Raw genomic sequence first — 14,318 nt, 5'->3', positions numbered from 1 at the left:
ATGCAACCACTCCGTGCAGATGTTGGCATCTTGCGGGCAACATCGGGGAGGGGCACAGCACCCTCTCCAAACACCCTCCGGTCCCCCCCCCCCTCCGCCCCCAGGACTGACCCCTTTGTCTTGCTCTCCTTTACCCCCATCTGTCTGCCTGTACGTCCCGCACTGGGTTCGGAGCGCATAGCCCCGCTGGGGTCCCTCTGGCGGTCGCCGTATAGGCGCAGCCCGGGCCCGGGGCTCCCGTGAAGAGAAAATCATGAATGAAATGCATGCGGTTCTCCCGCTCCCCCGCCCTCGCTGTCCAGGCAACCTCCGCGCGGGGGCGGCGCGCGAGGGGACTCCGCGCAGAGTAGGGGGAGGGGGCGCCTGAGAGCAGGGTCAGGGACTAAGGCTCGGGGATCCGGCCCCACTCGGGCCCCTGGGCGCTGCCGGAGCTCCCACGCCCCGCCCGCCAGCCCCGCGGGCCCTGCGCAATTCCCGGGGAGCGGCGCCAGGCCGCCCGGGGGCGGGGCGGAGCCGGGGCCGGGGGGTGCCGAGCAGACCCGGCGGCTGCGCCCGCGACTCCGCAGCCCAAGCGCATTTAGTGGGGCGGCAGGGCAAGGGAGCGCGCACGGAGCGCGGGACGGAGCGCCGGGCGGACGGACCGACGGACGGACGCCCCCGCACACGCAGACGCACAGAGCTCGGCGCGGCCCCCGTCACACACACACACTCGCGCAGACACACACAGGAACACACGCAGACACACGCACACTCGCGCGCGCACATCCTCCCGCCAGCCTGCCCGCCCGCCGGCTCGCCGGCACCCGGAGCCCGCTCTGGCCGGTAAGTGCGGCGCCTCTGTGGGCGCCTTTGTGTGGGGAGCGGGGAGGTGGAAGGCGCGGGGTCCCTCCGGGGGCCGCCCCGCGAGTGAGACCTCCTCCAACCCCCAGGGCCGAGAAGCCAGAGCCCGCCACCGCCACGCCCCCATGGGGCTCCTTGCGCCCCCGGACTGGGGGAGGGGGACCCGGCCGGGGAGGGGGCTCGGCGCTGGGTACCGGGTAGAGAGCGGCAGCCACTCCCCACGAAGCTCGTGCACGGTTCCGGGGAAGGATGGAGGCGGTGGTCCCGGGTCCGAGCCTCCGCGACCGAGGCTGGTGCGCGGCTCTTGGCTGCATTGCCTCTCCGGGGTCTGAAGCTCCGGAGGGAGGTAGGAGATCGCCGCTAGCCTGCTGGCCTGTAAAACGAACTCCCAGCCTTCCCTTCGCTTCGCCTCCCCCGGACCGACAGTGTAGCTTAAACCACGGGCTACCCACCCACCCTCAAAAAAAGAGCCCAGCGCATTCCCCTCCCCCAGCATGCCCCTTTTTCCTAGATGAGGCCCAGACTCCTGCAAAATCCGGAGATTGTCCTGATCAGAGCCCTGAGGGGCTTACCTGACCAAGGATCACGTGGCTTAGAGGGTCAGAACCAGATGAGCCCTTGGAACTCACTTAACCCCCTCACTGTACAAATGGGGAAACTGAGGTCCAGTGAGGTGGCTTGACCAAGGTCACCAGAGTTAGTGACAAAGCATGCCTGAGAATTTAGGGTCTATGGCTTTCCTATTCATTTTTCTCCTACATGATTCAATTCTATAGCCACTGAAACCCCAAAATTCATCTGAGTGTACCAGCAAAGTCTTTGTAATTCCAGCCCTGCCCCCACTTGGAGCGGCAGGTGCCTTTCATTTGCTACCATCCTTACTGTGGGGGGAAAAGGGTGGCCTTTAGTTTGCTTCAGTCAGCCTCAAAGGAGAGCTCTCTTATGCAAGCAAGCACTCCAGGTTTGGGGATTTGATTGGCAAGAATGAAGCAGCTCTGGGCAGGAGATCAGATTCTAGGATGTTGGGCTCTCCCAGAAGTCATTGAGTCTGTGTCCTCAGTTGGACCAGTTGCTGTGGCATTCAAGAGTCAACCCCTTCCCTCACCTTGACCTGACTATACGGCTTCCCAGTCACGCTCCCCTCCTTCTTAATGGCCTGCATCTTATACCCAGGCCCCTTGCGTCATCCCTTTGTGGAGGTCCCCCAAATCCTTCACGTCCGGCTGCCCCTTCCTCCTTGATGTCTGTTGAGTATGGCCTCTTGATGTTGCTGACAAAGCTGCTGGGGAAGCTTGAGTTACAGCTTCATCAGGCTCAGGTGGTAGCTCAGGGCAAGGCTCCCTCAAGGGCAGCTGGGTGTCCCCAGAGCTGAGCCCGATGCCTGGTGCAGACAGGGTGCCCCGAGAGGTATGTCGAAGGAGTACAAGCTGGGTGGTGAGTGGAAGAAGTCAGTCACTCTTGAGGAGACTCAAGACGTAGACAACATAGTTGGCAAGGAGGGCAGTGTTCAGTCTGTAGGGGCCTGAGGCTCTTGTCCCAAGAGCTTCCTTCTTGAGTGGGATGAGCAGCCTGGCAAGGTGACAGGTGTCCTAACTTCAGGGACGACCACTCAGGCCGTAGGCCCCAGAAATGGCATTGCACTCCAGAAGCGCCATTTACGTAGACTTCCTAATGCGTGGTGCCCCTTGGCTTTCTGTGGAGCAGTGGTTCCCACCCTGAAAGTGGAGAGATCTGGGTTCCAGGCCCAGCCTCCTCCTCGCTGGCTGGACAGCTTCAATGAATGCTCATAACCTCTCTGGGTCTGAGATTCTCCATCTGAAAGATAAGATTATGGGATTGAAAATTTGCAGGGTACCTTTCAGGGCTGAACCAGGGAGAAGGGTGGGGGGAAGGGGAGCACTTATTTATATAACTACTGTGGGCCTGCTTTTCCTCTTCTATTACTCTGTGAGGGAATACAATGAGGTGAGATAATTTATGTAGGGTACTTAGCACAGTGCCTGGGGCATAGAAGGAGCTCCGGAATAGGTAACTATTAATACCGTTAGAGCCCAGGCTTTGTGGGTATACGCTCCACGTCTTCCCTCTTCCATTGCCCAAAGACATGGGATTTTAGGGCCCCAGAATCCCTCTCTCCCCAAAAATCCCTTCCCCACCTGACTTAGGGCTCAGCTGCATAAGACATCCATGAAACCTCCCTGGGACAAGGAACGCTTCTCTTCATCCGTTGTTTCACAGCTAATTGTGATGGAATTTAGTAATTGATATAGTGTCAAAGCTTTTCTTACACTGTCGCTTACATTTAATTCTCTAAATGCACCCATGATAGCCACAGTGTTATCATTCCCATTTTACAAACAGGGAAGCTAAGACTCGGAGTCGAACTTATCTAAGGGTGCATAATTTAAAAGTCTCAGCCAGAGAGCTGTGCCTCGAGCTCAGATCATCTGAATCCAGATTCTGAACCCTTCCTTGTCATATCGCCTGTCTTTTCCCAACACCTGCCCTAAAAGAGATACAGATGACCTTTGGGAAAGAGTTGAGAAGAAGGATGGATTTTATTCTTCTGGAAAATCAGGAGTCGCTTCTTGGAGAAGCGGTGTAGCATATGAATTGGGTCTACATGATTAGTACACTAGAAGAAAGAAAGGGCATTATTTCAAGTGTTAGAGGGAGCATGAACAGAGAACAGGCAGCGGGGCCTTCTCGGGCATGTGTAGAAACTGGGAAGTGTTTCATTCCAACTGGAGCAGAAAGGATAACAGAGGAGTTGCAAGAAGGAAGACTGGGTAGGAAGGTGGAGGCAGTTTCTGGGAGCATTGAATGCCAAGCTAAGAGACTGGTCTTTAGTTTCTGAGTAGAGGAGAGACCTGATCCAGCCTGGCCAATAGGAATCTCATCCTGGCTGCCATGTGGAGAACAGATTGGAGGGGAGGACCCACTGGCAGGGGGCCCAGGTAAGACACAATGACAGTGTCTAAGTGAGAGATAAGGAGTGGGGGTGGTTGTAAGAATGAAGACAGAAAGGAGTTGATGCAGGAGGCCAGAGTGTCACCGAAATGGGCAGGGGTTTGGATGTGGGTGCTAGAGGGAGGGGGGAATGAGAAGTGGTGGCAAGGGTTTTGAGCCTGAGTTTCTAAGGATGCCATTCACAGAAAGAGCCCAACAGGAGGGAGGATAGAGAAGCCTGCCAGTGGCGGCTGTGGGTCTGACAGGACGCCATAATGACTCCTGCAAAGCTGGCTCACTGAGCACCCCGAACTGTCAAGAGCCAGTTTGTTCATCCATTCATTCAATCTCCAGATACATATAAACATCTGTTATGTGCCAGGTTGTTCTGGGCTCTGGGGATACATTGCTGAAAAAGATGAACTTCCTGCCCAAGCTCTACCAAGGGAGACAGAAAATAAAACATAAGCAGAGATATGACATTTCAAGGGGTGAGAAGTGCTCTGGAGAAAAATAAAACAGAGTGGGGAGGGGGAAGAGTGAAGGAAGAGATTTGCCTTTAAAGAGAACTATCTTTGAGGAGGTGAGAGTTGACCAAAGACCTGAATGAAGTGAGGAAATCAGGGAGAAGAGCATTCTAAGAAGTGCAAAGGCCCTGGGGTAAGAATACCTTGGTGTTTTCAGGGAGCAACAAGTGTGTCTATAAGAGATGGGCAGAGAGGAAGGGTGGTAAGGAGAAAGGTAGAAAAGAGGGGCAGGGCCAGATCATGTAGGTGTTTATAGGCCTGAGGAATAAGAAATCACAGTGTTAAGGAGTCCCAAGAGAACCAGAGTCCTATTCTCCTTGAATTCTTAGTGACTAGCAAACCAAACCCGATACTCAATGCTAGCTCACTAAATAGTTGTTGAATGCATGAATGTTAGAAATGACCATTTATGTATGAAGCTGCATACTTTGGAATTATATGAACCACTAAGTATATTACCACAGAGTAAGGTGTAGTAGGATCAAAATGATAAAGCTCAGATGATTTGAATGTGCTGTCATTCAAGTATGAAAAGTCCACAGTTTGCAGATTTGTTGGAGAGCAAGGATCTTGGTGAAAATGTCTAACTTTGGACTGATGTAGGGGCTAAACTGTTCATGGCCAAATCTCCTGGTCAGTGTGATGGTCAAAGAAAGACCCTAAATTGCTGTTCCTTTGCTTGGTGAGGTGGTTTGTTGAAGTCATTAGAGAAGCTTCAAGTCAGATGTTCCCCTGCCCCAGAACTCTCTGGAAGTCGCTCAGAGGAACTTGTGGACTTCAGCAATGGGCAGCCTGTGGGTGTCTGGAGTCAGCCGCAGAAATTGTATGTTTCATCATCAGCCTAAGGGTGTTGCCTGGGCTCAAAAAATAAATTGCATTATAAAAATAACATGACCGCACTGTAAAGCAAATGTAAGACGAACCATGATCTTGAACATCCTGTTCTGTTTCTTCTGAAAATCTTTTTTTCTTCCTGCAGTTTATTTTTTTTATTTAAATTTCAGTTAGTTAACATAGAGTGTAATGTTAATTTCAGGTGTACCATACAGTGATGCAACACTTCCCTATATCACCAGGTGCTCATCACAATTAAGGACTCTCCTTAATCCCTATCTGCCTCCCCTCACCTACCTCCCCTCTGGTAACCATCAGTTTGTTCTCCGTATCAAGAGTCTGTTTCTTGATTGTCTCTAAAGGTCTGTATTTTTTTAAACGGGTGAAATCAGTCCACACCTAGCTTTAGTATCTTGCGTTTTTCACTTAACACTTTATCATGACTTCTGTGTTCCATCCTGATCTTTTTTTATCCTCAGTGGCTTTACTCTATTTCGGTTAACCATTTCCTTGTTGGTGGATCCCGTAGTGAACATCCTCAACCACAGCTTTTCTATCTCAGGTTCTTGAGGCTTCCGTTTTGAGCAACCTCAAGAGAGTATGATGGGGCCATGGAGGAGTTAAGAGGGCCCAAGGAATGGAAAGGAGTGACTGTGGACAGGGGCAGGGTGATTTCATGGACATAAGTGATGTGGCCCTGGGTCCTGGCATAGAAAGAGAACAGGGGACCCCAGAGCGAGAGCCAAGGAGGGGATGGACAGGGAGATCTCGGATCAGGAGGCCAGAGGCAGAAGAGCGCTGAGGATATGCCAGAGTGGTACCCAGCTCTGTCTAATTCGAGATGGGGTCCCTCCAGCATTTCGTTGGTTCTGTAGGGGGTGCTTTTTTTAAAATTGGGAAGTACCTGAAATTTGCTATGTTATTCATTTCTAACTGTACATTTCCGGGGGCATTTAAGTACATTTGCAATATTTTCCTAATATTGCACTACCATCACCATCCCCCACCCAGAGAACTCTCTTCATTGTGCAAAAGTGAAATTCTGTATCCGTTAAACAATAAGCCCTCATTCCCACCCAGCCTCTGGTGGCCTGTATTCCACTTTCTTTCTCTATGAATTCACCTGTCCTGGGCCCCTCGCATAAGTGCAATCATACAGTTTTTGCCTTTTTTGTGTCTGGCTTGCTTCCCTTAGCACAGCGTCCTCAGGATGCTTTCAGGTTGTAGCATGGGCCCAGAATTTCCTTCCTTTTTAAGGCTGAGTAATATTCTGTTGTCTGCACGACCGCACTTGGTTTATCTGTTCATCCACTGAGGAGCTCTTGGTTTGCTTCTGGCTTCGGGCTATTATGGACTCTATTGCAGTGAATACTGATGTATGTATCTGAGCCCTGCTTTCGGTTTTTTTGGACCTAGAAATGGAATTGCTGGATCATAGGGTCACTGTGTGTTTAACTTTGTGAGAAACCATTGGGGTTTTCTTTTAAGAGGATTTTTGTGGGCCCAGCATGAGAAAGGCCACTCGAGGAAGTCTTGGGAGTTTGGAGTCTGGGAACAAGCCATTAGTTAAAAAAAAAAAAAAAAAAAAAAGATGCTCGGGGCACTTGGATGGCGCAGTTGTTTAAGTGGCCAACTCTTGGTTTCGGCTCAGGTTGTGATCTCACAGTCATGAGATTGAGCCCCTCATTGTGCACTGCGCTCAGCACAGAGTCTGCTCCAGATTCTCTCTCCCTTTCCCCTGAACTCCTGTGCTTTCTCTCTCTCTCAAATAAATAAAATCTTTAAAAAAACAAAGAAGAAGAAGAAGTTTGTGGCTTTTTCATGGCTTTGGAGCTAATAGAGAGGAGCGAAGAGAGAACAGAGTGAAAGTGAATCCAGCCTCCATGTGTGAAGAATTATTGTGATTTAGAGACCTTGGGGGTGGAAAAGAAAGCTCTCCGGAAAGGTCTTAGAGGACACAGTTCATTCATGCATGCAAGTATTGACTGTGCCAGGAAATACACACGGCCACAAGGCCCCTGCCCACAAGGAGCTTATGTCTCTTGGGGGTGCCAGTCAAGTAACCCAGCAACAGTGCTCCATCCTGACGTGTGCTCGGATAATAATAATAATAATAATAATAATAAACAAGCACTAACTTCTTCTGGGTGCTTATGACATGATCTCACCTGACCCTCATGACAGTTCCGTACAGAAGGCTTTTATTCTCCTCAGCGTACAGGCTCAGAGAGCTTGAGGAACTTGTCAAGAACACACAGCAGGGAGTGGCAGAGCCAGAATGCAGACCTAGGCTATAACATCCTCTGGTGCTGGGCGGAGGGCTGCGGGAACGCAGGAGACACATGTGCACAGCGTGGAGATCCGAGAAGGCTTCCTGCAGGAGGAGGTGAGGCCGGCATTTTAGTGTTAGTCAGTGGTGTTCTGCTTTCACCCATGGTTTCAGAAAATGATTTTCTGTAGCAGCAGCAGGAGCAGCCTTCAGACCTGATGCCAGGGACTCTGACCTCCGAGGGTGCCCTGCCTCCCTGAGACTCGTATCAGAGGAAGAAGCTCATTCATCATCCCCCAGTGCTTATCAAAAGCAGGGAGGCCTGCAGGGACCATTTCCTTTTCCCTCTGGCTTCCTTGCCTGACCTCCTTCTAGCCCCTCCAGGGGTACCACAGAGGGACATCCGGGGCTCCTCCTGGGCCCGAGCAGCTTCAGGACAGAGGGCCAGAATTGACCAAGCACAAAGCCCAGGAGTGTCTGTGGAGGTCCCGTGTGCACCTTCTGTGCCACTTTGGTGCCCGGACCTCGTGGGCTTCCATCATGGCCAAAACTCCATCTTCCCCAAACCCAGATGTAGTCCGTCTCCTCAGCTCCTTAAACCCCAGGTGAGGCCCATGGCCTGCAGCCCTGCTTCCTACCAGGGACCCTCTTGGCCTTTGAGTGGGAGAACTCTTCATTGTGAAAGGCTTCCCGACCCCATCCTGTAAATACTGCCAGCTTCACCTTTAGCCGTGACCTCCAGGAAGGAAGGACCTGCCCTCCAAGGTAACCGGTGTTCCCGGTCCTACTTTTGTGGATGTCTTGTCTGCTCTTGATCTTCATAGGAATGGCATCATCATGTGGGGTCATTTGGGGCATAAGGCAGTTGGGGGATCTATCCCCGTTGTGTCCCCAGCTCACTGGCACAGATTTCTATATCCAGCTAGACTGGCAAGGCCCGCCTTCATGCCACCAAGAAAAAGCAGCCTCAAGTTCAAGTGTGGATGCCTTAGCCGGCTGCCAAGCAGGCCTCCATGCCATGGGAGTCCCCTCTCCCGTGGCATGCACCCAGCTGCACCCACATGTCATCTTTCTCCCACTCCCCTACTCCTGCATGTCTCCAAGTCTTTGCCCCAGCACTGTCCTCTACCTGGCATGCCTTCCCCATTGCCTGCTGGACTCCTGCTTGTCCCAGAGATGTTCGTCATCTCTCCATGCAGCTTCCCAGCCACTCCGCTTGTGTCCTCCTGGGCACTCCCATAAGGTGGGAGTTGATATTTAGCACATTCTTTGTTTTTTTTTTTTTTTATTAGTTTCACAGGTAGAGTTCAGTGATTCATCAGTTGTGTATAACACCCAGTGCTCATTACATCACATGCCCTCCTTAATGCCCATCACCCAGTTACCCCATCCCCCCAACATCCCCTCCAGCAACCCTTCTTTTGTTTCCTAGAGTTTATTGTCTCTCGTGTTTGCCTCCCTGTCAATTTTCACCTTATTTTACTTTCCCTTCCTTTCCCCCGTGTTCAGGGGAACACACCTGTGCATGTGTGTTAAATTCTACATATGAGTGAGATCATATGATAATTGTCTTTCATTGATTAACTTATTTTGCTTCGCATAATACCCTCTAGTTCCATCCACCTCGTTGCAAATGGCAAGATCTCATTCTTTCTGACGAATGCGTAATATTCTATTGTGTATATGTACCATGTCTGCTTTATCCACTCATCTGTCAATGGACAGCTGGGCTCTTTCCATATTTTGGCCATTTCTGACTCTGTGCACTAAGCTGGATGCTGGTTGAGGGCAGGCACTGGGTTTCGGGCCCAACAGAGCCTGACAGAAAAGAATCATATAAGAATATAAGATAACAGGCCTTGTCTCAAGATTGCGTTGGAGGCAAACTGGATTTAAAGAGACCGTGCAGGGGTTCCTGGGTGGCTCAGTCAGTTAAGCATCTGCTTTCAGCTCAGGTCATGATCTCAGGGTCCTGGGATCAAGTCCTGCATCAGGCTCCTTGCTTAGCGAGGAGCCTGCTTTTCCCTCTGCCTGCCATTCCCCCACTTGTATGTGCATGCACTCTCTCTCTCTCTCTCTCTCTCACAAATAAATTTAAAAATCTTAAAAAAAAAAAAACCCAACCATGCAAAATAAATCTCACCCACCCTCTGAAGCCAATAAAAGAGACAGTGTAAAATATCTCTTACTACAGATGATAAATGGAGAATGAGACTCGCCCCCAGTGAAGCAGAGACCCCCAGCCCTTCCCCAGAGGACCTAGCATCATGGGAAATGGCATCAATGAGTACAAAGTAGTACAGCTCAGCGAGCCAAGGAAGAGATCCAAGTCGATCAGGGAAGTCTGCCTGGAGGAGGTAAAGTTCCAAATGCTTTCAAAGAGGAGTCTAGTAAGGCAGGGAGTTACATAATCAGGGGGCAATTCACAGAGGGCCTTAACGCATGATCCAAAGCAGCCGGGATCTGTCCTCTTGTGATCTGTTCCTGAGTCTCATACGGCTGTTCTTCCCTTTCACTTCTGTTCACTCACTTCTTCCTTCTTTTTCTCCCACTTAGTCACTCCTTCCTGTCTTCTTTTCAAATCTGAGCGTACAGGAAAATGCTGGATGCACATTGTGTGGCTATCCATCCCCATTCCTCTGCACTGGGCTCCCCGTCATGGGCCTTATAGCAGGAGGCCAGTCCTTTACCCCTTCTCAGCCTGGGCAGCTCACAGAAGCCCAGATTATGAACAAGAAAGCCAGGAAGCAGCCCCGGGTGAGGTGCAGTCTTTTGCCAGATTCCAAGTCACAAGTCAAAAGGTGGGAGAATAATTCAGCCAGAGGGACAGTAAGCATGCCCTGGGCTCACCACTAAGGCTTCCTAGAGGACGCATGGTGCCAAGGCAGAGGTCCCAAGGGCAGACCGACCCAAAGCCACAGCTCAGAGAGGAGGAGCAGAGAGTCCTCTGCAGGAAGGAGGAACAGGAGAGACAAAGGCTGCAAATCAAAAATGAGCGTGGCTAGAAGGTGGGGCAGTGTTCATGGTGCAGGAGGATTTGGGGAATCCAGTGATGTCGGGTTTCCAGTTCTTTGACCCATCTTCCCAAGGGCTCTGGGTCTGATGGGGGAACCTGGCATCAGCCCAGGGCTCTCCAGAAGGGAGAAGAGCCAGATCTGCTGGGGAGGCCCTGTGTTGTTCTCATTAGCTCCGGGAACACCTGACAGAGCCCAAGGAAAAAGGAAACAGACCTTTGGAGCTGACGGCTCTGCCTGGTCCAAAGAACAGGAGCACCTCCAGTGCGGGGCTGACTTCGAGGGAGCCAGGAAATGAAGCTTTGAGCCAGGTCAGCTGTCATCAGGAGGAAGCTGTCTGCCTCAGGTTGCCTGGTACCTTCTTTACTGCAGTCACTTCCACAGCCCATACCACAACCCTGTCGCAGGCAGCTCTCTTGCTCCTGCAGCCCAGAGGAAGAAACTGAGGTTCAGAGAGGTCCAGACACCGACCAGGGATTCCACGGGGAGAAGGTGGCAAAGCACAATGTTTCAACCAGGTCTCTCTGCCTCTAAATCCATCCTTTTCCCAGAGTGCTACAGTTGCATTGAGGTATGTGACCTCAGAATGGTCAGCTGTCATGTTTTGAGGGATTGTGCCCATAACTGAGGACCTCTGTTGACAACCTGCCCTGGGCCCCAGGTTTCCAGCTGTACAGTAGCATGAGGCATGGAGAAGACCGCCCATCCTTGGCTCAGGACCAGGTTGTGTCCTGTCTTTCCCATGGGTCACCTGAGCAGGACTAGAGTGACACTTAACCTGTGCTCTTGCCAAGCTCTAACCCTTCCAAGTGCCTATTAGCTCCTAGATTAAGTGAGCTTATGATGTCTTTTTCACAAGTTGTTGCAAGGGTCTAATTAGATAAGGCATTGGAAAGCATGGGGCATATCGGAGGCACGCAGCTGACAGTACATCTGAATACAGGAGGTCAAACCCTTTTAAACTTTGATTCCTGGCCCCATCTGTTGTTGTTTTTTTTCTTTTCCTTCCCATTCCATTTGATACTCTTGTCTGTCCTCGGACCCAACCAAGGTTTGCAAAGGTAGCCTCTGCCTTGCCTCTCCCAGTCTCTGCCTCTGACTCAGTTTGTCTGAGTCTTTCACCAAATCCTAAAGTGCCAGGGTCTTCCCAGCCTGGGCTGGTACTGCTTGGGCCAGGCCTTAGCACCAAAGGGTTAAATCAGAGGCAGAGTGTGGGGACTCAGGCCAGGACTAGACTTCATGATGGAGAGGCAGGAGCTAGAACCTTCCCTGGCTGCAGGGGGAGCAACTGTGGCTCTGAGCCCCAACTCTCCACTCTGTAAGCACACACAAGCCCTGTGAGAAGAGGTTTCATAAGCGTGAAGGGCAGAGCAGAGGCCAAATGGGACCATTGTGGATGATCCAGAGCAAAGCAGAGGCACAGTAGTCCAGGCCAAGGGGTGGCATCAGGGACACCAAGGGCTGAAACCAGAGACCCATAGACACTGGCCGCATGAAACTATTTGTGGTCAGTGTGTGTGTGTGACCAACATAGGCCAAGTCAGAATGCTCATTGCATGTGGACTGGGGAGAGCTACAAGAGTGGACAAGGCCTTAGTCCTAGAAGTCCAAGAAGTCCAAGACAGAGACTCTGCCAGGGCCTTCGGTGAAGGGCCAGGTGCTGAGGCTGGGCCAGTGTCCGAGCCAGACAAGCAGCCCTGAGACGGAGTGTTATTACAACTGTCCGCCACTGTTGTGCGAGCTCACTCGGACATAGTGCACTCTGTGCCCTGAACTTCTCCATCATTCCTCTAGGAGCTGGATGTTTACTCATCCCCACAATGGGATGTTAAAGATGAGGAAACAGGCTCAGAGAGTTGGAGTAAAACTCCTGATCTCCTCCACGACTGGCAGCCTGACCCTCACATTTGTCAGTCAGTAAATGGTGGGACCATTTACACCATGGAAATTGGCAGGTGCCACTAATCGGGGTTTTTCCATTTATTTATTTATATTTCTGAGACCCAGTTTACCGGCACATCATAAGACTCATTCTAGAGTCTCCATAGGCCTCGTCTGTGTGGGGAAAGAAGAGCTGTGTTCACTGAGAAACAGGCAGCACCTGACATATAAGATAATGCATGTGTACAAGACAAACAGCTAATGTTTTTAGTTTTTTGTTTCTTTGTTTTTTTAAGATTTTACTTATTTATTTGACAAGAGAGAGAGATCACAAGTAGGCAGAGAGGCAGGCAGAGAGAGATGGGGAAGCAGGCTCCCACTGCGCAGAGAGCCTGATGCGGGGCTCGATCCGAGGACCCTGAGATCATGACCTGAGCCAAAGGCAGAAGCTTAATCCACTGAGCCACCCAGGCACTCCAGGGTTGTTTTTTGTTTTTTTTGGTTTTTTAAGATTTTATTTGAGAAAGCATATGTGCATGATCGAGGTGGGCGGGGGAGGGGGGCTGACTTCCAGCAGAGCAGGGATCCCAGGGCCCTGGGATCATGACCTGAGCCAAAGGCAGATGCTTACCGACTGAGCCCCCCAAGCATCCCTCACTTAAGATCCTTAAGAATCCTTTGATGTCTAGATGATTTTTTCCATTTCACAGGTAAGGAAGCTGAGGCATAGAGAATCCAAGCATCTTATGCAAGACTGGGCAGCCACTGGGGGAATCCTTCGTTCATACTTAGGCTACCCAATCCCATAGCCTGTGCTTTTTGGTTTTTAATGAGCCATTTATTCATACTCAGTCTCTAACCTGCTTTTAATTGATCTTTCAAAGAAATACATCTTGAATCTATCTGCCAGGTGTCAGATCGAGTATAGGTATGGGAAACAGGAGGGTCCGTGCCAGAAGCTGCACACTTCGTGGTTTAAATAAAGCCTGGGCCTGGGGTTGAGGCAAACTGAGCTGGAAGCCTGGTTCTGCCACTTACCAACTGTGTGACCTTGAACAATGACTCAGTCCCTCCAAGTCCCAATCTCCGCATGTGTAGGAGGAGGAGGAGCACTGTGTTTAGTTGATGGGGTTACAGCGAGAGATGAAGGATGGAGAATGTGCCTAGCAGTTGGCATGGTCTCCAGCACACAGCGAGCACTCAATCCGGGGGGTGGCGGAGGGGGGGTTGCGTGGGAATTCCAGTCCACAGGTTTGTGTACAGATGCTCCGTGGGAGCTGGGGATACAGGCATCAGTAGATCATTTCTGAACAGAGAGGTGAGAAAGGAAGAGGGGACATTGGAATAAGAGCTTAAAAGGGTCTTCAAGAGTTCTCCATGCTGGGAAGGGGAAAGGGGGCTTTTCCAGTGGAGGGAAAATTACATTCCAAGGTGTTACAGGAGTAATGTACAGGAGTGGACGTTAACCAAATGGAGATAGCAGTAGACCCTCATAAGAGATGTGATCGTGCCTTCACGTTTGTGAGGGTCTGTTTTCTCCTTCTACACTGGACTCTGTACCTGGGTCTCAGGAGGTGTTGAGAGAGGGAACGGAATGAGTGTTTTCAGAGTGTTGGAACACAGTGTTGAACCAGATGACATATGAATGCTGAAATCCTGCTCTTGGATTGATCTTTCTGGGGGCTTACCATACAAATAGGACTATCCGCAACAGATACTAATCATCAGAAGTGAACATGGCCTCTGTCAGTGACTGGCTGGGGTGGGATCCTCTCCATGGACCAAAGCCTTGGCTCCCTGCTGCTGGGAGCGCCCTCTGCTGGTTCCCTGCCCCTCCACCACCACGCCCCCCCACCCCCGCCTCATTAAATCCATAGACCGCCCTGAAGTTGAGGCTTGACCTTAAGGAAAAGGCCCTTAAAATTCATTAAGTTCAAGTCCCTTGATTTTAGCTGGTGCTACTGAGATTCGGACTAGAGGAAAGGACCGGCCCAAATTCACAGG

The 14,318-nt window shown here is 51.1% G+C and overlaps 1 protein-coding gene across 1 annotated transcript in view; it reads left to right on the top strand.

Annotated features, from left to right (window-relative positions):
• The first annotated feature begins 534 nt into the window (after positions 1-534).
• Positions 535-14,318, top strand: part of PTPN5 (protein tyrosine phosphatase non-receptor type 5) — a 53,932-nt gene continuing 40,148 nt past the window's right edge. Inside the window, exon 1 of the mRNA XM_047693723.1 lies at positions 535-822. The gene's annotated coding sequence lies outside the window, so the exon portion shown is untranslated. The remainder of the gene's footprint in view (positions 823-14,318) is intronic.

This window comes from Lutra lutra, chromosome 10 (assembly GCF_902655055.1).
Source record: "Lutra lutra chromosome 10, mLutLut1.2, whole genome shotgun sequence".
Lineage (NCBI taxonomy): Eukaryota > Metazoa > Chordata > Mammalia > Carnivora > Mustelidae > Lutra > Lutra lutra.
Note: the sequence above shows the minus strand (reverse complement) of the source record. Positions and strands in the feature narration are given on the sequence as shown.